At 36.9% G+C, this 26698-nt stretch overlaps 1 long non-coding RNA gene across 1 annotated transcript in view; it reads left to right on the top strand.

Moving 5' to 3' along the window:
* Positions 1-26698, top strand: part of LOC136028347 (uncharacterized) — a 42767-nt gene that overhangs the window by 15368 nt on the left and 701 nt on the right. The window contains exon 3 of the long non-coding RNA XR_010617812.1: positions 17754-17930. This is a non-coding gene — a long non-coding RNA (uncharacterized LOC136028347). The remainder of the gene's footprint in view (positions 1-17753; positions 17931-26698) is intronic.

Genomic DNA, 26698 nt, shown 5'->3' with positions numbered 1-26698 from the left:
TTTCAGTTTTTAATCGTTTAGACACCTTCAATGTTTGTAATTATTTTAGTTCATAAACCAACCACAGGCGTTGGCTAGCCCCAAGAAGATGGAAACTAGTACTGGGTGGGTGCTGCTGATTCAGTAGGTTCAAATGGTTTAATGCTACTAAAAATTGAAAGAAATGTGAGAAAAAATACACTTCGTCTGCAGTTGCTCTATAGAACTAAAAGAAATAGATGGCGATAGAAGAAAAACTTTTCCCTCGGTCAGATAGCCTTTGGTCTTATTTTCAGTTTTAGTTGGTCGGTTACAGACTCAAGAGCAAACGTATATCTCTTTCACAATAGCGCAGAAAAAATTAGAAAAGTTCTTTAGATCCTAAATTTCCTTCACATTTTGGTTACCGCCCCAGGGTCTTAATTTGCTATAGGGTAGGGGGGGTGACTTCCCCCTTCGAAGACCAGTTTCCCTTTTCCATCCCCCCCACCCAGTCGAAATTTAGTTTCTTAAAAAATCTTGTCGAAACTTAGAGAAGTCTGCATAATTCAAGCATCGAAAGAAACGGATCAGTTTTCTTTCGATGCTTAAGCCGAAAACGGCTTAATTAGGTCCGAAGGCCTTTGTAAATAAAAAAAATGATTATCCTAAACATTTTGCTCACCACCTTGGTCATTTTTATGGCACTTGGTATTAACCAAGTGACATATAGCAGTCGCAAATTCTGTCGGTCTGTCTGTCGCTCCTGGTTTTGCTACTTTAGGTTTCATCGTCTTTGGGGGGACCAGAAATCTTAAAAAATAATTAAAGTTGTGGCTGTTAGATTAGACTCTTGTGGAGGACTCTAATCTAAATTAGATTTTTTATCTAGATTAATAGATTTAATCTATTAATTTTTTAAAAGTGATTCAAAACCAGAAATTGGGAGAAAACAATGGAACATGATTCACTTATAGTTACAGTAAATTATAAAGTAAGAATTCAATCCTTTTTTGGAAATGCTTAACTTAATTTAAAATCTTAACAGAATCTTAAAACTATAATATATAGCAAAATGTCATGCTTCACATTCATTGTCTGTTTCTTGAATTTGTTAATTTTGAATCAATTTATGGGTATTGAGTTAAAACTAAATAGTTCTCTACTGCAGGATACACAAGAAATGTATAATTTGGGCCTGGCTTTATATTTGCAAATCAGCAGGAATAGGGTGTAAGTAATGTTAAAAACTTAGCAATGATATATATATAAATATTTTAGGCACTTTTTAAGAATTTTAACATTGTTTCTCAATAGTCCCAATGTTTCCTTGATACCAAAAATACAAATAAAACTATAATAATGAACATATTGTTAGGATTCTAAAAATCTTCCTGTTTAAGTTCTAGCTGTCATTTTCTGAAGGTAATTGTTTATGTCAAAATTATGGTCATTATTAATAAGACTCCATACTTAACACAGGGAGAAGTTGAAAATCTATTCATTTTGTTTTGTATGCACTTTCAATTATGCTAATTTATTCACTTTTGAATACACCCCTTTCCGTCCTTTAGTCCCATATTATATCCTTTTTATATCCCATATATCCTTTAGTCCCAACACATTAGTGCAAATAATATTCCTGAGCCTGAGTGGATAAATTATTATAAGCATGAGTTTTCTTCTCCCGATCCTGCTCTTGAGTCAAAATTTGAAAAAGAATTAAGTGCTTGTCTGAAGAAACACGAACCCTCGACATTTATTATTAAGCCAAGTGATGTATCGTTTTATTGTCAAAAACTAAAGAAAAGAAATTCTGCGGGAGTTGATGGAATTACTGCCAGACATTTTGATTATGCAAGTGCTCTTCTTTTTAATCATTTATCTCTACTTTTTCAAATGTCTATTGAAAACGGAGTTGTTCCTTATCAATTTACAGTTGGTCAAATAACCCCTATCCCGAAAAAAGGCAAAAAGGATTTTACTTCGTGTGATTCGTTCCGACCTATAACAGTTTCTTGCACTATTTTTAAATTGTTCGAGTCAGTTATTTTGGATGAAATTGTTTCTAAATGTTATGTCCCACCCCACCAGTTTGGTTACCAAAAAGGTATTAGCCGGGAGCATGCCCTTTTTGCTTTAATGAATGTTCTTGCTGATGCAGAAAGAAGTAGATCCCATATTATCTTTTGTGCTTTAGATGTTGCTCGTGCTTTCGACTCTTGTATCTTTTCCCAAGTTTTATTTGAAGCGTATAAAAGAGGGGTAAATTTTTGTATAGTGAAGTGCCTTCTGTATATGTACCATCACCTTAAGGCGAAGTTAAAGGGGGGATCTTCCCTTTTTAATATTTTGAAAGGAGTCCGTCAAGGTGGCCTTACCTCACCTTCTTTATTTAATAACTCTGTTTTAAATGCCCAAAATTCTGTTAATTTTAGTTGTATTCACCGTGGATTTAACTTGTCTTTAATAACTTTTGCAGATGACGTATTGAATCTAAGCCGTACTTTTAGTGGATGTGAAAACGCGTTTAATCAGCTTTATAATGAATATAAAAATATTGGGCTTTCTTTCAATGTTGATAAAACTGCTGTTGTAGCTTTCAACTTTAAAGAGACAAATGGCCCTATTTCTTTATCTTTAGCTAATGTTCATGTCCCCCTTTCTCAAAAATTAGTTTACCTTGGAACGCCTATTGGAAAAAATATGAAAGAAACTGTGAATTTATCCCTAGAACTTTTGAAGAAAAAACTGAGAATTGCTTATGCTTCAATTGCATCTAATATTAAACATATTGATAAATTAAATAATAGCCTAGTTGTACCTCATCTCCTTTCTCTTTGTCCGGTTTGGCAGTTTTTTAGTGAACCTCAGAAACTATCTGTTCGTAGAGTATATTTTCGTTATGCTAAATTCCTTCTCAATTACCCTCCTTGGACTAGAAATAGTTACTTAGTGAACAAATTCCGCCTAGTTTCTCCTACATCTATTATTGATAAAAGGCTTCATGATTTTCGTTCTTCTATGTCGATAGTGTCTCACCCATGGTCAGCATTACTTATTTAATTGTTTGATTGTGTTGATTTGTATTTATTTGTACCTTTTTTTTTCTCTCTTATTACTCCATCTTAAGGGCGTTCCGCCCTCTTTTTGTAGATGTGTTATAAATAAATTGAATTGAATTGAATACACTTGCTCATATCATTCTTTAAAGAACTTTGCTTTTCTTTACCATTGCATTTCCTCCGTTGTTGCTGTAGTTTGGGGTTTGACACATTTGACAAATAGGTCATATGCCTGTGTATCACTCATTTGTTCTGTGCCTTCTGTAATCACTAGCTTGCTTAGGTGTCACTTCGGTCAGTATGCACTGAACCAGAACAGTATCACTTGACTTGCTAATAGAGGAGCGTTATTTGCCTGCAGCAACTGCCTGCATTGAAAAACAGGAATTAAAATGCTGCAACTATGCATTGTCAATCAGCAATTAAAATACATATACAACACAATTATAATAAGTAATACAATTTTACACATTATAACCATTCTCATACAACCAAATGCAGATAAAATATATCTAAAATGATAAATGGGATAATTCTAAAATCATTAATATATAGGTGAGAAAAAAACTTATAGGGAATGAATCAGACCAGTAGTCTTAGCAAATCTACCTAAAAGGTATGTGCTTAGTCGTCTAGCCCATGGAGGAGACGTGTAGTGTCCCAGAACAGAATGCATTGTCAATGCATTAAAAGCCATCTCACAGCAAATTCTTAGTAGCCTACTTCCCTCTCTTTTTCATATTTTCTACAGTTAAAGATGATATGACTTATATCTTCATACACTCCACATGTGTCACAGTTGGGGGATGGGGACATTTTCCACTGGAATAGGGTTGATTTTGTCTTTACATGGCCACATCTAAGACAAAATAGGCAAGTAGAAAGGATGCAAGAAGTGAGGTAAATTTATTTTGATGGCTGCTTATAATCATTGAGATCAAGGAGCTGAATATTGGAAGAATGGAGCAAAGCCTCTTCTTCTTCCAAAATTTTTGAGCTGATTAAAGATAAAAATTCAGGACCAGTAATAGGGGTTTGAGTGATCAGGTCTAGTTGGGAGGCTTGTTTTGCAGCCTGATCTGCTAATTCGTTTCCTGTTATAACACAGTGTGCTGGAACCCATATTAATAGAACAGATATACCTTTTTTTGCAAGTTGAGCAACCAAATTTGTAATGTCAATGGCAATATTTTTTGCTTGGTGTTGCTGGTGTGAAAGGTAATCCAGAGCTGAAAGTGAATCAGTGCAGACAATATATTTCTGACTTTTGATCTCTGTTTGGCTTGATATGGCTTGAAGTGAAAATGTAACTGCCATAAGCTCTGCAGAGAAAATTGACAAGTTGGGGGGGTTGAACAATTGGAAAGAGACAGGCTCTGGGAGGGTATAACTACTGCACAACTACATTTTGTTTCTGTCTTTGAGCCATCTGTGTAAACTTGGATGTATTCCTGATATTCGTCCAACTTTCCCAGGAATATGATTTTCATCAGTGCTTGGGGGAGGCCCTCCTTTTTTCCGATGCTGATCTTTGGAATAATTAATTCCTAAATTTCTTTGGAGGCACAAGGCAAATCATCATCCAAATTAACAGTCAGCCTGCCATTCTCCATGAACTCTTCCATGCCCTGAAGGCAAAGGAATCTCTGGAAAGATTACATCTTTGTTGGTTTACAGCAGACATCAGGGTTGTGGTGGCTAATAATTTCTTTGTTGATAATGTGCTTCCTGAGTCTTACTTTCTTTGCAAAATATCTTGCGAGGAGATATTTTCTTCTGCTGCAATAGGAGTAGATTATAGGCCACCAAGGGCCCTTTGTAAGATTGAGGGTAGTGTCAAGTTTCTTCAGGAGACATTTCTTAGCTGATCCTTATATGAAGGATCCATTGTCTATTATGGATATCACCACTGACTTGACAATAGTTGAGGCAAAGGCTGTGGGGGTACCTCTTCTTCCAAGGCAGAGAGCATTAATGAAACTTTGTCTTTGTTTGAGACTGCCAATCAGCTCATCCAGATGGGGTTTCCATGTCATTTTTTGGTCAAATACAACTCCCAGAAAGCATGCATGTTCTGCAACTATAATCCCTTGTCCATTCAGTTACACCTGTGGTTTGAAAGCAGCCAGGCTATGTATTTTGTGGAAGAGCAAACTAACTGATTTATGGGTTGAGAAGACCATATTATTACTATTTGCCTAAATTGATAGCATATCTACAGCTTTTTGGGAGGCTGACTGTAAGCATAAAGGGCCTCTCACCACAACTGCAGCAGCAATATCATTAGCATACAGAAAAAGCTCCGCTCCAAGGATATTTTCCAGGCTTATATCATGACAATACACTGAGAAGAGAAGTGGACTTAGAACAGAACCTTGAGGGATTCCAATGTCATAAACTTTTCTCTTAGACTCTGCATTGGATCCCCCAATGAGGCCTGAACTTCTCTGCCCATCAAGAATTGGTGGATCCAATTTACCAGTAGGTCTGGTAAACCCAGTACAGATAGCCGCCCCACATCAACTCTATCAAATGCTGAATCCATATCTAAAAATATTGCATAAACAGCTTTTCCTTTTTTGAAGCTAAGTTTTATTAGATGCTCTAGTCTAACTAGGGCATCTGTGGTGCATCTTCCTGGTAAAAAGTCAAGCTGTTCAATTTAGATATGGTCTGATAATGGGGTTAAAATACTTTGTTTTATCACCCTCTCATTTAGTTTTGCAACACAGGAAGTGAGTGATATGGGGCAGTATGAATCAACCAGCTTAGGGTCTTACCTGCCTTGAGAAGTGGGGGGGTCCTCTTAAACTTCCAAAACACTTTAACTTCAAGAGTGGTCCACTAAAGTCTTGGCTTGGTTCACTTCACTGAGTCTTTGGCCGCGTTAAGGCCGCAGCTTTTCATACTTCTTTTCACTTCACTCTTTTTACAGGTTTAGCTTCAGGGGTCCTCTTGCTATTCGACCATAACGCGTGCGTAGCTGCAATGGTGTTTCGCTGGTACCCTGGGGCTGAGATACGGTGGCCGTCTCGTTGGGGCTCGGGCTGGCCTGCTGACCGTCCCGCAGTGGCAATGGGGACATGAACAGGTCTGGCTGTGAAGCTGAGGGTGGTGACTCAATAGCCGTTTCTGTTGTTGGTGGTGCTGCTGCATCGCTTGTCTCACTGAGACGGCTCAAACCTTGCTGGCTTTGATGTGGACGGGCTGTGAGATGTTTACGGTTTCTCCTTAGCACGGAACCTTCGTTGGTACGCACCCGGTAGGATCGTGGCTGTCCTGCATGGGATAGCACAACAGCCTGACTCCATGGTCCGTCGGGTGTCTTCTGTACGTAAACCGTGTCTCCAGGGGTGAGTTGTTTCAGTGATTTAGCTGATTTGTCATGATACAGCTTTTGGCGTTTCTGCATTTCAGTTCTTCGTCGGGTGAACTGTGTGGTTGGAATGACTTTCTTCTTGAGGTGTTGTGAGGTGCACGGCAGGATGGATCTTAGCTGACGCGACATTAGGAGCTGGGCTGGTGACGCGAACCCGTCGATGGGTGTATTCCTATACTCTAGTATACCCAGGAAGGGGTCTTCTCTGCTTTCTGTCGCTTTCGTCATGATGTTTTTTTGAGATTTGTACCGCCTTCTCGATCAGTCCGTTGGATTTTGGGTATCCTGGGCTGGACGTGGTTAGTGAGATTCCCCACGTCTTGGTAAAATCGGTGAATTCTCTCGATGTGAACTGAGGTCCGTTGTCTGACATTAGCTGAGACGGTATGCCGTGTCGGGCGAAATGGGCCTTGAGTTTCGTGATGACTGCACTGGATGAGGTCGTCGGAAGCTTGTCGATTTCGAAAAAACGGCTGTGGTAGTCGACGGTTACCAAGAAACTGGCGCTTTTCCATTCGAAGAGATCGGTCGCAACCTTTTGCCACGGCAGCGTCTCGATGTTGTGGTTTATCATCGGTTCCTTTGAATTGCTTGGCATGTTGTTGGCGCATGTTTGGCACTTCGTTATGTACCGCTCGATGTCTGCGTTGAGTCCTGGCCAATATACCAGCATTCTGGCTCGTTGTTTCGTTTTCTCGATTCCGAGATGGGCTGCGTGTAACTGCTGCAGTGTAGCTGCCTGCATATTCTTGGGGATGATCAGCCTTTCTCCTTTGAGTAGGATGCCTTTTTCGAAGGAGAGTTCATGCTGCAAGTTCCAGTATGCTAGGATGTTGGTTGGTCAGTCTTTTCTTGCTTTCGGCCACCCCGCTTGGACCGTTTTGATCAGGGTACTCAGTTCTGAATCCTTTGTTGTTTCCACCCGGATCTCTTCGAGCTTCTGGTCACTGGCAGGTAGGTTTCGTACAACTTGGTGTACGTAGACATCTAGACTTTCTTCCAGTGTTGGATCTGCATCGCCCAGGTGTAGGCGGGATAGAGCATTGGCTACAGGAATTTCTGAGCCCGGTCGGAACTTCAGGCTAAGGTCATAAGGCTGGAGCTGGAGCATTAATCTCTGTACTCGGGGTGGGGCCTTGTGGATAGGGTTTGCCACCACCGTTTCGAGTGGGCGGTGGTCAGTAGTAACTTCGACATGCCGGCCATAGAGATAATGGTGGAAATGTTTGCAGCCAAATACGATGGCGTACAGCTCTTTTTCTAGCTGGGAATATTTCTGCTCTGTTTTGCTGAGCGATCTCGATGCGTAAGCTGTGACTTTCCCCTCCGAGACCAGGTGTGCACCAAGTCCGTGGCTAGAGGCGTCAACTATGAGTTCCACGTTGTTACTCTTGTGGTTGAAGAACGGGGTGTTGGATACTATGGAGCTCTTCAAGTCTTCTAGGATCTGCATGTGTTCCTCTTCCCAGATGAACGGGTCTACTTTAGTCAGGTCACGGAGTTTTTTGTTCTTTGTTGAGAGACTTGGAATGTACTTGGCTAAGTAATTGATCATCCCAAGAAGTGTTTGGAGTTCTTCTCGGCATGATGGGCTTGGCATGTTGTTTATGGCACGGATCTTATCGGGGTCTGGCTGCATTCCTTCGGAGCTTATGACGTGTCCGAAGTACTTAACTCTGGATACTGAGAACTCGCACTTCTCTCCGTTGAATCGGATGCCCTTGACAAGGGCTTGTTCCAATATTGCTGCTAGACGTTCGTCGTGTTCTTCTTGGGTGTCGCCATACACGATCATGTCGTCAATGATGATTTCGAATCCTTCTAGGCCTTCGAAAGCGTCTTCCATTCGCCGCTGAAATTCATCTTGGGCTGAGATGATTCCGAAGGGCATTCGCTTGAAACGGTATCTCCCATAGATCGTGCTGAATGTCATGAGATAAGAAGAGTCGTCAGACAGCAGAATGGACCAGTAACCGGATAGGGCATCAAGTTTGGTGAATACTTTGGCTCCGTGTAGCTTCGAGGTGACATCGTCCAGAGTGAGAATCGGGTAGTGCGGTCGCTTGATGGACTTATTTAGATCAACTGGATCTATGCACAGTCTTATGGAGCCGTCCTTCTTTTCTACCATTACCATTGAGTTAACCCATTCGGTCGGGGTCACTACTTTGTCTATGATACCTAGGCTTTCTAGGCGACTGAGCTCTGTCTTGAGCTAATCCTGCATAGCGGCGGGGACTCGTCGGGCTGGGTAGATGGTTGGCGTAGCGTTATCCTTTAGGTGTATGTTGCATTCTCCGTCCAGCTTCCCAATTCCTCTGAATACTTCTTTGTACTTTTCCTTCAGGTGTGGTACTTGGGAGGTTGCTACGTCTATGTTTAGGACTAGCTTGATCAGGTCCAGGTTGAGGCTAGAACGGTAGCCAATGATTGGGGAGGATGAGGTCTCGACTACATAGAACTGCTGCGTGCTGCTCACGTTGTCTTTGTACCTACAGGATAGTTCACAGACTCCTGTTACTGGGATCCGTGCTCCACAATAGCTTGTGAGGTGCTTATTGGTGGGTTTCATGGTGGGCATTGGCGTGATGAGGTCAAAATACTTCTTTGGGATGATATTCACCTGGGCTCCTGTGTCGATCTTAAATTGTACAGGGAACTGGTTGTTGATAGTCAGTGGAATAACTGCTTCGTCTTTGTTCTTACTTTGCTCGATGGAGTAAAGGAAAACAGTTTCGTCGCTGGGGTTTGTATCTGCGGCGTCTTCATCAACTGCACTGACTGTCTTACTTCGACAGACCCTGGCAAAGTGGTTGGTCTTTTTGCATATGGAACAGGTTTTCCCCTTTGCAGGACAGATGTGTCAGGGGGAGTATATTCCGCCACAGAGATAGCATGCTTTACTCTTGGAGCCGCTTGCTTCTGTTTGTTTGTTTCTACCACTGTTCCGGTTTTGGTAGCGGAATATAGCGTCGATCTCTTGTTTGATGGGGGCTGGTCTCGTTCCGTTGAATGTCTTGAGTTGAGCCTGGGTTTTCGTGGCTTCTGCACATAAAGGTTGCTTTATCCAGTGTGAGTTCATCACCTTCAGCCAAGAGCTTTTCACGCACGTTTTGGTTTTGGATTCCACATACAATTCGGTCCCGAACCATTTCATCTGGGTCTGAGTAGGAGCATGGTTTCACTAATGTCTTTAGATCTGTGATGTATTTTTCCACAGTCTCTGTGTCGTTTTGGTCTCGCTTCTGGAACAGGTATCGTGCAAAAACTGTGTTCTTCTGAGGTGAAGCATATGCTTTGAATTTAGCGAGGTAAGGTTCAATTTTATGCAGCTCTTCAGGCGTGACGTTGAAGGTGTTGAATATTTCCCGACCTTTTGCTCCAGCCCAGATGAGTAGGTAGGCACACTGTACTTTTTCTGTTTTGCCTGAAAGTGGCCCTGCAAACATCAGCTTAGCGTGTTCTTCAAAGCGGTCCCATTCCTCTGAAAGGGAGTTGACCTCCCAGTTTATTGATGGCTGAAGGACGTCCATTGTTATTCAGATCCCACTTCTGACACCATGTAATGTTGTCTATTGAATAGGTTTATTGACCCAGGCTACCTACAAAAAAACATAACATGAAACTTCCATACAACGTAATATAAAAATACTACACCAGGCTGGAGCTTTGAAATGGTGTCTTTACCTTCCCGGGAGCTGAAAAAGGGGTAGTAATATTTTTGGGACTAGGTTGTTGGGGTGTGTATTTTATTGGAGTAGGCCTAACTACATTCAGAAACTTTTCTAAGAAGAGATTAAGTTCACCATTAGTTGAAGATTCTGTTGTCCTTCCCATCTGTATTTCTGCTGGGATGGGGTTTCTTCTTATTTTGCCTGAAAAAATCTGGAAGTTTCTCCATAGCTCCTGAACAGGAGTATTGTGGCCAAATTTGTCTTTAATGAGCCTTCTCCATCCATCTTGTGTCTCAGCTATCAGTATCTTTTTGAATTCTGCTGTCTTTTGCTTAAAAACTATTTTGTTCTCAATTGAGGGGTATTTAAAGAAATTATTTTTTGCTTTTTTCCTCTCTAGGTAGGCTTTCTGGCATTTACTGTTCCATACTGGAGTAGAATTTATTCTTTTGGGATGAGGTTGTTTGTAACCAAATATTCTTTCTGATGAAGCTATGATAGCTGAAGTAATCTTTTTAAATATTGATTCCACTAACTCATCACTTGTCTTAATTTTCAAGGCCTTTTGGTCTAAGATGTGTTTCCAAGAGTTTGTCTTGGAATTTCCATAATTTCACTGGTTGGTACCCTGACCTTACTGGGTTAATCTCTAGTATCAGTGATACAATCTCATGTTCAGAGTCAAAGTCACAGGGTTTCTAGATTTCTGCACTATTTACCATATCTTTTGATGTGAAAGTGAGGTCAATGGTTGAGTACTTGCCTGTCTGTGGGTTCAGCCGTGTGTTTAGGTCCTTGGGGGTGACAAGGAACAACTTATTTTGGGGTTCCAGGATGTACTTGGTTAAAGAGGTTGCAATTGAATCTTCAGGTGATATAGTGTCCCACATTCTGTGGTGTAGGTTAAAGTCACCACTAATTATTTTCAGAGGGGTCACTTGCATTCACAATCAGTTTGAATTGCTTCAGGGAGAACTTATTTGTCTTTGGAGCATAACAGTTAGCAATACTAATCCACTTATCACTTCCAAGTAGCTTTATGTCAATTATACCAACCTCCATTTCCCCTTGTGGGCTGAGGGTGTGTATTTTAAAAGCTAGTTAAGATAATATATTTATTTCAAATATCTCTATCATAAGCCCTCAATGGGCCGAATTCGGACTTTGGAGTTGACATAATACATGGTTGCACTAACAATCCAAAAAATCAAAATCAAAATGAATAATCAATTATGAGTCAATAAATAAAATATAATAAGCTAATTAAAAAGTTATAATGAAAAAAACTGGTCAAACTAAACTTGAACAAAATACAAGTCAGAAAAGACACTTCAGTAAAAAAAAAAAAAAAAAAAAAAAAAACTAGTTGGATATTTTATTCATTTTTTCTGCGATGAATGGGACAAAAGTTTTTTCATATCTGGAAGTAACGCAGTGAATGGGGGGAAAACTAGGATGAGCTCAGAAACAGCTCAAGGCAGTCGTAATCTGGATGAGGAGTGACGTTTGGGGAAAATACTTGCCGTCTGACGGTTCGTTATTGCATTTTCTGAAAAACGGAGGCACAGCGACACCCTCCTTCGCTCAAGGGTTTCCAAACTAGCTTTTTTTAGGAACAGAGAGTAAGGCACCTTGTCTTCTTTTTAAATTATTTGCAAGGCTCTTTTTTGGATTGACTCAATTTTGTTTGATTCTTCACGAGAGATGCCAGGGTGCCAAACTGGACAAGCATATTCAGGATGCGGGTGGACAAAAGATGTCTACATCCTTAAGGAGTGAGAAGGGGGGACGCTATATTTATTTAGGAGCTTAAGGAGGGCGATAGACACATTTGCTTTATGGATGATTTCTTTAACGTGGTATCTTTGAGAACAGTTAATCCTCTTTAAATTTGAAGAAATTGTGACGCCAAGTAATTTAAACGAGGACACATAAATTTCGGGAGGGATAGGATCAACAAAACAGGGCGAGGATTTGAGGGAACAAATCAGCATTATCATGGACTTAGAGGGGTTTACTGTCATGTCTAAGTCCAAAGCCTCACCTCCAATTTCATTGAAGATACTCATAGGGTCGCTTATTAAAGGTCACCTCTGTCCCAATGGGCAATATTGTACCCTTTAAAATCATGGAAAGTGTTCTTTGGTTTAAGGTAGGTCTCTTGAAGTAGAAAAATATCAGGAGCATGCCTGACTAAGATGTTTTGGGGTTCTTTTCTTTTGGCTTGGTTGAATCCCCAGATATTTAATTGGAACACTGAAAGGGAGCTAGACATTGGTGCGTGAGGGGGCTAACCGGGGTCTCTGTAGCTTATTACTACTACCTTCTGGACTAGGTATAGCCTCCTTTCCTTTACATTTTCTTTCAACTTTGCCAGGGCTGCTGGTTTGTGGAGGGGCATTACTGGTTGTAGGGCTTTATTCAACTCTGTTTAGGTTTTCAGCAATTTTGATCAGGCTGAGGACAGCATTTTCAAGACCAAAATACACCTCTTTCCCTTAAATGAAAATACTGTTAATTAGCTAAATATATTTATTTTTGAATTATTAAATGTATAGTTTGTGTTTTGCTATATTTTTGTACATAAGCAGATTTTTAGGGGTAAAGTAATGTGAAGCACTTAGTAACAATATATTTAAGTATTTTAGTTTTTTTAAGGTTGAAACAGCATTGACAAAATGGAGAAACAGAATAATGCCATAGAAATATGTAACTTGGGCTGTATATTTGCACATTAAAGGGAGCTGGGGTTAAAGTTAAATGAAGGTCTTTTATGAACAATATATGAAAGTATTTTGTATTTTTTTAACTGTATAGTGTTTTCTTCTGATGTGACTGAAATTTACACTAATGCTATGTTTTCTTCTGAGGAATATTAGTTCTTCATTAGCATCAAATATTTCGGTGTTTAATCATCACTGTTATACTTTTTAGCTCCTACATTAACTTTTTCATCGTCTCAGCTTCTAATTGATCTCTGCGGGCTATCAAGTGCATAATTTATCAAAATGTAATATTGAAAAATGTATAATAACTGAAGTGAACATGATAATTTGATTAGTTGGAACATCCTGGGTATTATGAAGTTACAATTTTAATGCTTTGGTGTATTCTTTTAGTGTTTTAAATATTCATTGGGCTATATGGAACCACCAGAGGGTATTTGAATGTCAACTGATTATTATGTTTTGGAAGAGCTTAGGCAAGGAAATCAGAGGCGCCATTTGGGGGGGGGGGGTTCAGGGGTGGGCAAATGCCCACCCCAGATTTTCCAGGGGGGCCCAAGCTTCCACCACAAAGGACCCTTTGCCGGCCATAATAATCCATTATGTCCAACATGATCTATTCTGTCCAATTGATTTGAAATTATTGCACGCCAATTAACCAAAGAGCATAATTACTTGACGACCCTTGGGGTAATTACGCTATTTGCTATTAATCATTGTAAACTTTGAAAGTAGGTAAGATACATAATAAAATTCTAGAGTTCTGTCAATTGCCCATTTCCTAGATGATTACGCAACACAAAGTGAGTCGGGGGGGGGGCAAGATGGAGTTCATGCCCACCTCAAGATTTGGTCCAAATGGCGCCTCTGAAGGAAATCATGTCATATTTTCAGTTTGCTGCTATATTAGGTTTAAAGTCTTGTTCATATTGACAAAAATTATAGGTAAGAAGTTTTCTTCAATGCTAAAATCAGCATTCAAATACAATGCTAAACAAGAGTTTTACCAAAGTTTCTCACCTGACAGGTTTCTTTTACATGCTTTTAAACTTTTGGCAACTTTGTACTGCATTACCTTTTTGGTACCTCCAATTCTGGACCCTATGAGTAAAGGCAAAGCCTCAAGTAATATATTCACTTTTATTCCAGCTAAATTATGTTTTAAATTATACATTTACCCATAAGAGTGATTGATATTTGTTAAACATCCTATTCATAAGTCTAAATATAATCTCTCCTTACATTTAGCTAATAATTGTGCTTTTTTCTACCTAATTTGGCAAAATAGCTAAAGGTCAGAATGGTTCGTCTTCAGAAGGTGACATGCTAGAACAAATAAAGGGATAATTTATTTTCCCAATTTATTTATTTTTGTATTTTGGACAGTTCATCTCCAGCATCTCCCTCTCCCCCCTTAATAATGTCATATCTTTAAAAAAAAATTAAAACAAGAAAATGTAATTCACCGATAATAGCTTAAAATTATAGAGTAAGAATTTCATCCATTTTTTGGGGGAGGGGTTAAGTTTTAATATAGCCAAAGGCTAAATGAGGCAATTAGCTAAGACTGTGAATAAACTAACTAATTTGTAATTTTAATGCACTACCAGGGTTTTACTGAAGGTATTACCTTAGAAATCAGAAAAGAACTTTATAAAACCTGAAAACACTTAGTTAGTTTTAAAATCCTAATACAATCTTAAAATTAAGACATATAGTACAAATTGTAAACTTCCCTTGCTTTTCCTTCACATGAATTCGTCAGTGTTGCTTCAATTCATAGGTATTACCTTAAATCACACTTACCAGCATTATGATCATCAAGTAGTTGCCTATGACTATCCCGATCATTATGACTGATCAGGTGAGTGGAACAAATTGGTTTGAAACTAAAGAGTGAAGTACTGGAAGATGCATAAAGGATATATAATTTGGGCTGAGTTATATATTTAAATATTACGAGGGGTTAAGGGGTAAATAATGTATAACACTTGTTAATGATATATGCAAGTATTTTATGGCCTTCTTAAGGTTGAAGCAACATTGACAAAAAAAAAAACTGAAAAATGTTTTAGTAATATGTAACTTGTGTTGTGTATTTACAATTTAAAGAGGGTTGGGTGTAAAGTACTGTAAACTTCTTTTAGGAATGATTTAAGTAAATATTTTCTTATTTTTTAAAATTATTTTCTAAGCCTAACCGTGTTTTCATCTTCTTACAGTGAACTGTACACTAGTACCATATCTCCTTCTATGATTACACTGAACTGTACACTAATAACATATTTCATTCCATGATTTTTAACATTCTTGAGCTTTGGTATCAGAATAGCATCCTCTCTTGCTAAAAGAAACACAATAAATTGTCAAAACTATTCTGACTTTTTAAAGGATTTAACAAGCAAACCAATAACATTTGTAGCACCAGGCAATAGGTAATTTTACTGATAATATATGATTTTGTCTGTATATTTGATGATTAGGAAGGATGGTGAGAGTAAAGTGAAACACTTTATAGATTAATATAATTAAGAGGTTTTACATTTGCACAAGTATATTTGTTTAATTTTATGGTGTTTCCTTGAAGGTAACAAGTTGAATATGAAGAACTCACTGAAAATAGATATTATAATTTTAGACAATTATTTGTATATTTTAGCAGATGTTAGAAAATAAAGGAATTATATGTCTGGAATTATTTGTTTGACTGCTTGATTTTTAGTTTAGCTTTGATTTTTTAAATGCTTTAGAAGGTACAGTAATTGCTAATTTGTTTAATATGTGAATACAAGGCAATTTCATAATATATTTGTGTTGCGAGAGCAACACTTTGGTTTTGTCCCGGTTTTTTTTTTTTTTTTTTTTTTTTTTTTCTATGCCGCCGATCTCAGCTTATTCCTGGAAACTGGTAAGGGTCTAACCTGTGCGGCTTTTACGGAAAGTGTGGACCTCAGTCCGGATTGATGAATATGACATTACATTTTGGAAAGCTCCGTAGAACTCTTGCCTGGGGCCAAAAAGGATGGTTTTTGCTTGTCCTCGAGCCAGAGCCTATGGTGTGCGAAGTGAAGTGGAGTTATATAGCCTATGTCAGAGAGGAGTATCTGAAGTTGTGCAGCCAAGCTTTCGTTTCATCAAACCATGTTTCTGCTTTCGAGTGGAAAGCTCCGTTCTAGCAGGCAAGCAGGCAGGCACCAGTTTCAAATTGAAGATGGACTAAAATCTATAAGTGTTAAATATATGCGGTAGTTCCCCGGCCCCACAGCCAATATATCTTCTTTGAGTGATAAATAGAAAAATTTACAGAAACAAAAAAGTGCGATTTTCCCACGGGTCCGAAAGTGCTGCCATCTATTGTTTCTAGCCATTTCTGTTCGTGATTTCAGCTGACTTTACCATTCTTTTTTTTTCTACTTGGGATTGCAATAGAGAAATGGTATCAGATATACCTCTTAAACTTTAAAAATTCTCTCATTGCTAAAGAAATTAGAGCTTATCCTTTGCTCCTTTCTAAGTGGTGGTGTTAGAAAGTTGGCCTCCGGCAAAAAAGTCAACTTTTGAACTAAGACAGATAGAATTTTTTTTTCAATGACAACTGATAGACCTTGATGAGCTGATCTTATTATATGTTATCCATTTTTTGTTACAAAAATTTCTTCATGACATACACCAGTTTGAAAGTTTCAAGGGGTTGACAACTTCAGTGGTAAGGTACACACTTGAACCAAAAATAGGCCGATACCAATTGTGAGATATGTAGGGGACTTCCAAGCAACAGTCGATTATTAGCTTATAATCATCTTTGGCAATGAGGGGTTTGCAACTTTTGCTGATTGGTGTACCTATTATCTGTTTCTGGTGTAATTGATGGTAAGAACAACTTGGTTCCCGATTGTAAGACATGTAGGGGAGTTGTAAGTAATAATCGGCTGTTAGGCTACAATGACTTCAGCGACAAGGGGTTTGCAACTTTTGCTAGTTGGTGTACCCATTATTTGTTTCCGGTGAACTTGGATGTATATCACGGGAGAGGGACTTGTAAGTAAGAATCGGTTGCTAGAGGAGGTTCATCAGAGGCTAAAAATTGGTGCACATCTATGGTATTTGATCCTGAAAAGTCACGAATAGCTTTATAATACCAACTAGATTATATAAGATAATGTTCCAAGTTTCCATCGGTCACGATGTCTACGATTGAAAAGGATAAAGTTCAACTGGCTGCAAACTCAATTTAGTCCCTTCTTCCGATATTCTTTTGCTGTTGTTTTTTCAACGCTGAAGAAGTTGATCATGTGATTACTGATTGTGTTCTGCTTTGAATATGCCGTTTTGAATGCTTTGATAGTTTTGACAACTTCAGAATTTAACCGATAGCGAAGAAACAAAACCAAAGTGTTGCTCTCGCAACACTTCACGTTGCCCAGGCAACGTAGGTCTAGTTTTGATTGAATTTTAGATCTATGGTCACATATTCTTGAAGACTGATTTGTAGGAACAGTTGGATATTGACTCTTGGAAATGAGCAATAGGCCTACCAACTGTAGGGTTTTAAGCAATGACATTATGGATAAAGCTTTTATTTCAGTAACTAAACCAAATTTTCCGAGCCAACTGTTTTCAGCTTCAAAAATTTGCTTAATGAGTAGCCTACAGCTGTAACAGCTATCAGAATAAGCTAATAGTTGTATTTTGCTCCTTTTTTTTACCATGAAAGTCTACTATTGCCTAAAATCCCAAAATACACTTCAAATAGAGTTACATCAGAAAAACAATTTTGGAAGTTTGACACTTTCTTAAAATAAGAAACTAATCAAATCATATCTCTAATGCTTTTGCCTGCTGAAGGAGTTGGACTTGTAATATTAATTGTGTTAAGATGAGCTGAAAGCTGTGGTTACCATTGATGAATTGCATTAATACTGATCAGTCATTATAGCATTTTTATTTCCAGAGACTTTTGCCACTACTCTCTTGACTCAAATCTGAGTACTGTATCCAAGTGTTGATCATAATATTATTCCTTTCATCAGTTGCAACAACTCTATTCCAGGATCTTTCATGGCCTTCCCTTAAGTTTCTAATATGGCTGAACTCATAACAACTTCTGAGGGTACTTTTATTTAAAAAGGTAAGTTATATAGTTAAGTTCTTTGTTACAATAAAAAGAAAGCTGTTTTACTCTAGAAAATTATTTTCACTTTTTATTTTTTTTTAATCCTGATGCAGGCCTAAGGAAATCAAAAAAGGTGGAATTTATTAGTCATAATTATTAAGTTTTGGAGACAATTAATCATATGGCAAGAATAATTTTGTCTTACTCTCTCTCTTGTCTAGGTATGATGAGCAAAATGTTTCCACCAAAGCAGGGTATTAATGGTTTTTTGTTTTTGAAAGTTATAATAATTATTTTTTTTTATAATATTTCTTTTATAAATGTATGTATGTACATTCAGTATATATAAATTCAATATAACTGATATTGAATTTAGATGGGAATCTTAAGTTACAAGATATATAAGGGAGGTTAAAGTTAGTTGAATGCAGATGCTGAAGTTTGGCAAGCTACAGTTTGTTTTCTGTACGTTTTGAGAACTAACCCACTTGAAGCAGAAAACTCCAATCAGTTGGCATTTTAGGTATTTTTAATTGTGTAAAAAAATGTCTGCTTCTGTGACAAAAAAGTGATTAATTTTTGGCTGTATTTAATTATTGAATACTCAAATTTTTTCTTGTTCAATTAATTATTGTTAATTTACCCTATTCCAGGACTATCCATTTTTAATGAATTTCCATGAATTTTGCTGAACGTTTAAGGTTGCTTTTGCTTTACTAAAAGCAGATTGTAAAAACGATTTATTAAATTGTTTAATTTTATCTAGGTCTGTTTAATTTAAATTTTCTTTTAAAAATTGATGGTGCTATACCAGATGACAGTGAGAAGTCCTTTCACATTCCAAACCATTTTTTCTCACCAAAACGTGAAGATGCTCTTTTGCTTACTTTACCGAATATTTCAGGATCATGTGAATTTGAATATGACAAAATGGAATCAGAATCCAAATATTTTGAATTCAAATAGTTATATTTGTAGAATCAAATGTATTGGATAATATTTTATTTGACAAAAATAGGACAAAGGGACTTAATCTTAAGATGAAAGCTGTAATTTCTTATTCCAATGTGCAGATGTTTGCCAAAATGGTTTTATGTTATTTAGTGATGTAAATGGTAAAATTGGTCATAGTGAAACTGGTTATTTTTACCGTAATTTTTACGGATCCCTGTAAAATTGGTATTTAATCTGTTTTACCTATTCAACAATTTTACCGGTATTTCACGTTTTTTAGCGGTATTTTATGTATTTTACCGATATTTTACATATTTTACCGATCTTTTATATATTTTATTACGCCTAGTATTTATCATGGTGCAGATCTTCCCAAAGACTGGGAGAAACAGGTTTGGATATGGCATTGTAAAAAAAATTTGCTAGAGACACAGCAATGAGCTTTACTAGAGACACAGCAGGTCAAATAAAAAGTTACTTAATAACTAATAACAATAATTTATTTGTTACTGGCCTGTTTTGACAATTTAAGCAGAGTAAAAACGCTAAGGAAAGAAAGACAAAATAACACAGACAATACAATCAATATAGTCTAATCAAAGGGTGGTAAGGACCCAAGTGTTGACAGGCCTCAGCACCTAATCTAGCATAGAGTTTTTTAAACAAAATAATATCCGTGGCACAATACTTTCTAATAATCTTCTGATTTCTATAAGAACGCGGCAGATACAATAAATATTTGCAATAATGAAAATACAGAACTCTTATACTTTGCAAATCTTGGTTATTAAAAAACGGGCGCAAACCGGAAAGAAAACAATATAGAGTGATCGCGGTATGTAGAATAAAGTCTAGTTAAAGCCTTTCGTGAAAATCTGTCTCGGTTCGGGACAATTTTTGTGTACCCAATTTTAAGTTTACTATTATTGAGCCCACAAGATCGAAAAGCTGATAAAGATGAACAAATACTAATACCAAGCCACCGAATCGAAGAAACGAGCTTAGCTGAAAAAGAACTACAAGCAAGATCACTACTTCGATGTTGAGCATTAAAAAGTAAATATTCATATATCAGTATTAAGTTTGAGGCCGATTTCCTCAAATGACTTAGAAACAAGCTGGCTTGACTTAATTAGGCTAGATTTAGTGCGGCTGATCAATAGTAAATCATCTGCATATGCAATATACGAAAGATTAGTTAGGCCTAAGAAGCATGATGGATTAATACGTGTCAAAACAGAATAAAGACAAGTATTAAAAGATAAGGGGATATAATTTTTCCTTGCTTAAGACCAGAACGAATAGGGATATTACTAACGTAGGTGTGACCTGACTTGCATTCATTAGTTTTGTTATGAAGTGTTTAGGATTGAGTGATAAACTAGTATATGACTAGCCCTTCTCTAAAAACATATCACCTTATTTACATTTGCTTATTCTCTTTTACTACGCAGTTTAAGTAAACTTCCCACACACAAAAATTACAGAAAGTAACATAATTGTGTCTGTGGGTTTGTAGCAATATGCCTGGATTAAAGCTTAAAATTGATGTAGCTTTTGTTGGTGCCAATTTGGTAAATCCTTGTCGATTTGCCAAGAATAAGGTGCCAATTTGAGCTTACAAAAAATTGTAGTTTTGGTGCTGATTTGCAAAAACCGATATTGAACTTCATTATGATTATAAAAAAATAGAGTTTTTAATCGCTTCTTCTCTTCATTATGAAAACTAGATGATGTGAATAATAATAATACTTAAATATTTAATAATGAAAGAATTTAAATTTTAATACAATTTTTTTAGTGGAATAAATATTTGAAAAATAATATAAATTTTATTTTTGCTTATTCCACAAAGTTCCCTTATATAAAATTCCCTTATTCCCTTATTTACATTTTTGCTTATTCCACAAAAAAATTACAAAAAGGAATATAATTTCACCTATGGGTCTGTAGCAATATCACCCAGTTTAAAGCGTAAAACAGACGTAGCTTTTTTTGGTGCCGATTTGGTAAATCCGTGGCGTTTTGCAAAGAATACGGCGCCAAATTGAGCTTAAAAAATTCGTAGTTTTGGTGCTGTTTGTGTTTCTTTTTTTCGTCTTCAATGAAAATCTTTTTGTGTTTTCAATGAAAACAATTGAAAAAAGACAATCCTCCCCCCCCCCCCTCTAAATATTGGAAAATACATTGTATTTTCCTCCTCTATATTCGTAAGAATTAATTGTACAGTTCTTTACAATTTAAAATTATCTTTAACCGCCCTCATAGTTTTATTTCAGGTAATATTCCAACATTTTAAAATTATAACCACCTCTACTTTAATACACTCATTTGTTCTGATATGTTTTGTTAATTCAGACGGCTTTTTAGCCCGGGGATGCACTTGATGTGTGTTACCGAGCGTTTCTAAGAGGTGCAATGTTGCGACAGACACATTGGGCAGTATTAATCAAATTTATGTGCTGGAAACTCAATAGAATTTTTACAAAAATTTAATTCATTTACGTTAAGATAATTTCTACACATTGGTTTTTATGGCACTTGGTAATAACCAAGTGACATAGAGCGATAGCAAATTCCGTCGGTCTATCTGTCTGTCTGTCGGTCTGTTCTGTTTCTGCTACTTCAGGGACTTCCAGGCAAGCAAGGATGATGAAACTTGGCAGACGTATCAGGGACCGGACCAGATCAAATTAGAAATAGTCGTTTTCCCGATTTGAACATCTGGGGGGGGGGTTAATTCGAAAAAAAATAGAAAAAATGAGGTATTTTTAACTTACGAAGGAGTGATCGGATCCGCTCTCTTTGGTGGAGTTGGAAATCTTGGAAAACGCTTAGAGTGGAGATATCGGGATGAAACTTGATGGGAAGAATATGCACAAGTTATAGATACGAGATTGACATAATTGGTACGGATTCGTTCTCTTTGGGGGAGCTGGGGTTAGTTAATTTGGAAAAGTTAGAAAAATTGAGGTGTTTTTAACTTAAGAACGGGTGACCGGATCTTAATGAAATTTGATATTTAGAAGGAACTCATGTCTTAGAGCTCTTATGTCAAATCCTGACCAGATCTGTTGACATTGGGGGGGCTGGGGGGAACCAGAAATCTTGGAAAATGCTTATAAATGTCGTAGATACGTGACTGACGTAACCGGACTGGATCCGCTCTCTTTGCGGGAGTTAGATGGTGGGGTTCAGTGCTTTGGCGAGTTTGGTGCTTCTGGACGTGCTAGGACGATGAAAATTGGTAGGTGTGTCAGGGAGCTGTACAAATTGACTTGATAAAGTCGTTTTCCCCGATTCGAACATCTGGAGGCTGAAGGGAGAGGAAAAATTACAAAAATTGAGGTATTTTTAACTTGCGAGGGGGTGATCGGATCTTAATGAATTTTGATATTTAGAAGGATTTCGTGACTCAGAGCTCTTATTTTAAATCACGACCGACATTAAGCCTCTGATTTTCCTTTTAATGCAATCTATTGGCTCTTAGAATTTCCTTAGAGCTCATACCATATGAGCTCTCGGCTCTTCCGACCTCGTCACAAGTGCCATATGAGCTCTTAGCTCTTGTTAAAATGGAGAAGGGGCATCACCTCTTAAGCCTAGCAAAATCAAATATTAAAAATCCTCAAGTAGCGAAGGCTAATTGAAGACAAAGCCAAGACAGTGTGATAGTCTGAATGAGAGGCAAAGCTTGCATGAGCCTTTTCAGAATTATATAGAAATGTTGTAATTTCACTTTTCGATAGATAGTCTATGATCTATTCATCTAGCCTATACTAGGGCAGAACTAAGGTATTAATCATGGAGTGAGGATGATTCAAATAGTCTATGAATTTCTATTAGCTATCTGAAGGCAATTGGAAATCCCAAATAAAAGCAGGTTTTCGAAGATTTATGACAGACCATGCCCACAGGACTTGAGCAACTAAGATTTTTCTCATTATATGAGCTATTTACTGGAATTGTAATGGGGATAATTGAGATTTGTGGATTGACTCATGACGGACAATGTCAACTGGACTTGTATGCAAAACTTGGGACTGAATTTGCTTGGACTCAGTGGCGAACACGTGACCTTAGCCTATAGCCCCGCTTTGAGTCTCAGGATGACTGTCGTATTTTTGGACACATGACCGACAAGTCCATTAGACTTGAAGGCGAACGGGGATGATTTTGAGACTTCATTAATTAATTTTTAATTTAAGAGAGGCCATCTACGAAATTCTTTTTCTTTTTTTTATCATACTACTTAGGATTAACGCTTCTAAAAGTAAAAGAAAGGTACATTAGTCAGCAGACCTGTATAACCCATAATCCCTGAAGATAATAATGGTCGTAGAACAACTTCTTACTTAAAACTCCCTCAATCGTCTTTGAAAACTAATTTCCCTATTATTTTCAACGAATAAAATGTAAACTAATTTACGAATGAAACGAAACTGAATTTTTGTACCCTCAAAGGGATTGAAAGCAAAAAATAGGCTTACCAACTCGCTAAAAATGCAAACTTCTCATCGTAAAGATGACGAAAACATAACAGTCGAATGTTACTTACAGGTCCTGTTTTTGTCTTCCCTATTCTTTTAAACGAATAAAATGTAAACTAATGTGGAGAAGTTTGTTATCCTTCAATGAAAATACTAATTGGTCTCTTACTGTCTACACTTATTTGTGCATCCCTCTACGAATGAAATGAAACTGCATTTTTGCACCCTCAAATCCATCGAAAAAAAGAGATAGGCTTACCAACTTCCTAAAAATGTCAACTTCTCGTTGTAAATATGACGAAAACTTAGTGAAATGTTACTTACAGGTCCTCCCTTGTCTTAAAATTTGAAGTTCTTTTTTTCTTTTGTCCTACAGCAATGATAGTGCCATTCCCTTGAAATTCTTTTCAATGGTTTAGGTACGACCCCAGTTTTGTCTTACAAATAACGATCATTTTAAAGGATATGTTCATCTAAAAAGGACAGGGGTGAGACTGTTTTCCCTCCAATCTCTACCACATACCTCAAAAGTTACAACCTAATATACAAAACCGTTACTTTGATGTTGCTAATAATCCAATAACACAAAATGCCAATACATTGTTTGTATTGATTGTTCTTGGAATCACCCTCACCATTTTCTTAAAGTTTTAACTTATTATTCTAAGCTTTATTGAATATGTAGGATCAAATATGGCCTCTATTCTTAGTAAAAACTTATAATTTAATAAAAAAAAACTTCTATAACTTATTGTCCTTGCCCCGGAACCAATGGGAAAGGTTGTCGACTTAGGAATAATTATTGGACCTTTGGAAAACTGTGATCAAAAGCTGCCTTAAAATTTTGATAGGGTGCCTTTTTTTTGGGGGGGGGGGGGGCAAGGTAGGAGGAAAAGCTGGTTACCCTCTTAACTTTTTTCTCTATCTTAAAAAGGGCTCTTGAACTTCTGCTTTTAAATTCAAGGAGTCACCTCCCTAACAATGTTTTAATTAACCGTAACAGTGGTTAATTTTCATAGTTTATAGCCCTTACCCTGTGGTATGAAGAGGGATTGTCAACCTCGGAAGCATATTTATTCTACCTTTAGTTTATTTTGAACAAAGTAATCATCTTTAAATTTTGATCGAAAGAATTGTTGGAAAACAGGCACGGAGACTGGGTCTTTTCCCCTCCATTTGCTGTTGATTCTTCAACGAGAACTAGAACTTCTCATTTTGCATCAAAAGGGGCCCTTAGTCTTACCTTTTTTGGTGGCAATCCTTTTTAGCCTTTATGTCTTGTTGACATTTTTCACCTTACTCATCAGTAGTGGCGACTGAAATTTATGAAAAATAGTTAAAATGGCGACGTTATATTATAAACAAGGTTTCTAAAACGTAAAAGCATATTGTTTACCAGGTTAACGTTTTGTTGTAAAATTACCGCAAAATGAAAACCCGGTCAGTAAAACTGGTGAAACAAGGTAAAATTGGTAAATAAAAAAAACGAAGGTATTTCCTGGGATAATGGTGGGTAAAATTGCTGTTTTAGAGTTGCCCTGGCTTGAGAAGACCAGTTGAGCTTTTTTTCAGCGGGGTTGATTGCCCTCCACTTGCTGTTAACTCTTAAACGGGCACTAGAACTTCCAATTTTAACATAAATGATAAACTTCACTGCTAATGTTAGAAACGAGGATTCTGAAACGTAAAAGCATTTTGTTTACCAGATTGACGTATTGTTGTAAAATTACTGCAAAATAAAAATATGGCCAGTAAAACTGGTGAAACAAGGTAAATTGGTAAAATGAGATATTCCCTAGGAAAATATAGGGTAAAATTGCTGTTTTAGAGTTGCCCTGTATCTAAAAGATCAGTTGGGCTTTTTTTGCCTGTCTTTTATTAATGAGAATTGTTAATGTTATTGGTTTGGCTTGGGTTAGTAAGATAATATCCCTCCTCTATTTTGAAAAGCAATAGGTAGAAATTTCCTTAACGTAAAGAAATTCAAAATCTTTTTAAAATACTATTTAGTTTTGGGCGCATAAATTTGATCACTATTCATTCTATTCGTTAATAACAAATGGATTTTGATTTGCTTAGGGTCGACGACAGGGGCTAATTTGGGCCTGATCCCCCTGACACTTTAAAATTCTTTGAATTTCTTGATATTCCCCTATCAAATTATCTAGCATTTGTTTTACATGGCAGGGGCTAATTTGGTCCTAATCCCCTGACACTTTAAAATCCCTTTAATTTCTGGACATTCGCCAATTAAGTTATCTCTTAATTTGTTTTACAATTGTCCTCTCCCTTCTCAATAAAACAAAAAAAAATGGAAAAAGTCTATGATGAATTCAAGTCTGTTTCTATTTTATGATATACCTTCTGCAAACACACTCATTTGTCAGCAGTTAAAAAAAAAAACAAGAAAATAAAAACGCCAAGTGTGTCTCCTTCCGTTTCTTCTGCTTCCATCTCAACGTAGGCTTTAAAATAAATGATCTTTTATTTCGCCTTTCGTTAATTGCTTCGACAAGAAGCAATTAACAAAGAAACATTTTTTGTTTCTACCCCAATGTGTCCATGGTAATACACTATCCTATACACTTCTAAGGAACGCTCGGTAAAAAACAACAAGTATATCTCGGGGATAAAAGGTCGTCTGACTTAAGAAATCATATCAGATCGATAGAGTGTATTAAAGTTGAGATGGTTATAATTTTTAAGTGCTAGATTATTTCCTGAAATGAAAATTATGTGTGCGGTTAAAGATAATATAGTCTTTAACCGTGTAATTCATTCTTACGAATATAGAGAAGAGACACATAAATGTATTTTATAATGCATATGGGGGGGGCAAATGGTCTTTTCTTAAATTGTTTTCATTGGAAACACAAAAAGGCTTATGATCTATAATGCTTGACCGACGTTACAACGGTCTATAATGATCTATAATCTATAATGATCTATATAATCTGTAATCTATAATGATCTATAATGCTCGACTGACGTTACAGCGGTCTATAATGATCTATAATCTATAATGATCTATAATCTATGATCTATAATGCTTGACTGACGTTACAACGGTAGAATGTTTACCGCCTAGTTTTTCTGTGCTAGAGTAGCAACGGCAAAAAAATATGCTAGGTAAAAATTCCAATTTTCTCTTGGGCTTTTAGCCTAGAACACACGTAGTTTTTTTCAGGCACTCCTTTCATCTTAACTTTCACCTTAACTTTTCATCTTAACTTTTTATTTGGTTCTTTTATTATTATTGTTAAGTACTTTTATAATTAAAATTTATAATATTTTCAATATTTATTTCATCAAAAAATTTTATTTAAACATTCATTCTTT

This window comes from Artemia franciscana, chromosome 6, assembly GCF_032884065.1.
Source record: "Artemia franciscana chromosome 6, ASM3288406v1, whole genome shotgun sequence".
Classification (NCBI taxonomy): Eukaryota; Metazoa; Arthropoda; class Branchiopoda; order Anostraca; family Artemiidae; genus Artemia; species Artemia franciscana.
Note: the sequence above shows the minus strand (reverse complement) of the source record. Positions and strands in the feature narration are given on the sequence as shown.